At 66.4% G+C, this 1,516-nt stretch overlaps 2 protein-coding genes across 11 annotated transcripts in view; both read right to left on the bottom strand.

Moving 5' to 3' along the window:
• Nucleotides 1–1,413, bottom strand: part of LOC113210402 (uncharacterized) — a 36,672-nt gene extending 35,259 nt beyond the window's left edge. For 7 of the 10 annotated variants that reach the window (XM_052268307.1, XM_052268303.1, XM_052268304.1 and 4 more), the window contains exon 1: nucleotides 1,074–1,412. The gene's annotated coding sequence lies outside the window, so the exon portion shown is untranslated. Of the gene's footprint in view, nucleotides 1–1,073 lie in introns of all 10 variants that reach the window. The other 3 variants (XM_052268306.1, XM_052268308.1, XM_026428388.2) reach the window with 1 other exon arrangement.
• The window catches only part of LOC127749570 (uncharacterized), a 14,130-nt gene that overhangs the window by 9,466 nt on the left and 3,148 nt on the right, over nucleotides 1–1,516 (bottom strand). The window lies entirely within an intron of this gene.

Here is a 1,516-nt window from a genome sequence, read left to right as displayed (position 1 = left end):
ACGGGTGACCCGGCAGCTCTTCCTCCTAAGGGACACTATCGGACTCTGTGCATTATTTACAATGGTACTTTGACCTTGTCACGTTCGCTCTCAAACTTTCTCTCTCACTCTGCCCATCTCTGTCCTCTCTCCCTCCCCCTTCCTCTCCCTTGACCCTGACGGCGAGGGATCTCAAGGGTTTCGACAAAGTCATCCAATACGGTGGTGGCCTCCCAAAACGCACCATCGCCCCCACCCCCATCCTCCTCCACTCCTCGCCCGCCCATCAACCGCTCTCCCGACGAGTCTCTCCCGCCCCTGGCAACGTTGATGACGGCCGAGGCGACCGAAGCCGAAGCCGTAAAACCGCACGTGGTCAGTGTACCAGTAGGTTCAGCCTGTTGAGCCTGACCTGACGGTGCCGACCGCGGTTCCTTATCGGCTAAGGTTTCACCCGCGGTCGGCCCCCTCCCGCCCCACGGGATGTCAAGACCACGCGGCGGCAGCCACCACCCGGCTATCAAGCAGCCCCCTGGCTGTCAACCTTAACTGTGGTAGCCACCTGGTTATCAAGCAGCCCCCTGGCTATCGAGCTTACACTGCGCCAGGCCCCTGGCTATCAAGCTTGACGACGGCAACCCCCTGGCTATCACAGCCATCACCTCACGCGTCTCAACTCGGCGCGCCCATTACCGCTGCTGACGATCACGGTGCGTGATTGCACTCATCCAATCTTATCAAAGCGACGCGTGCCTCCGCCACGGCGCCCGGGCTACGCGTTGCGCTGGTAGGGGACGCGGTGACCATGTCGCTGCCTGAGCGCACACATGGGAGGAGGGGACCGCGAGACCGGACTTGGTCCTGGGTCCGCGGGGACCGCGGGGCGAGGGGAAGCGAGCACTCGGGGAACGCGTGGCTCCGGCGTGGCTGGCGAAGCGGGCGAAGCTGCGGCTTGACTGGGCTTGACTCGATATACCCGTCCCGCAGGACCGGGCCACGCCGCGCGCCGCCGCGCTCGCTGACGTATGTGTGACAGCTGTCGGGTCCTCTCCGCGGACCTCTCCACATAGCCATCTCCAGTCGCCCTTACTCACCCAAAGCTTCCGAGTGGTGTGTCGTCAGTCGACACCTGCCCTGAGGCGGTCTTGTCCTTGTCGCGGGCGGAACGACGACGTCGTCGTGGTGCTCGGCGTCTTCGCGGCGCCCTCAGCGGCGATCGGCAGCATCCAGGATCCGCGAGCGGCCCTCGGTTCGGGACGACGCGGTGGTGCACTGGTCTTCGACGGGGTCCTCGCGGCTCGCGTACTCTCGAGGCGCTGCAAAGTTGCCGGCGCGCGTCTACCCTGCCACGCTGTGGCCACGCTCGGTCGCGGACTGAGTGTAGAGTGGTCGGCTTGCCGGCGTGCTGCTCGCTGCCAGCCCCGTCTGCCCCGTCCCCGTCTGCCCCGCCCGCACCACGCCGGCTGGGCCGGGCCCGAGGGCCGGGCCGGCACCACCGCGGCGATCAGACCGCGCCGGCAGCCCCTCCCCCTCCACG

The sequence above is a fragment of the Frankliniella occidentalis genome, unplaced genomic scaffold (genome assembly GCF_000697945.3).
Source record: "Frankliniella occidentalis isolate FOCC.00 unplaced genomic scaffold, Focc_3.1 Scaffold66, whole genome shotgun sequence".
Taxonomy (NCBI): domain Eukaryota; kingdom Metazoa; phylum Arthropoda; class Insecta; order Thysanoptera; family Thripidae; genus Frankliniella; species Frankliniella occidentalis.
Note: the sequence above shows the minus strand (reverse complement) of the source record. Positions and strands in the feature narration are given on the sequence as shown.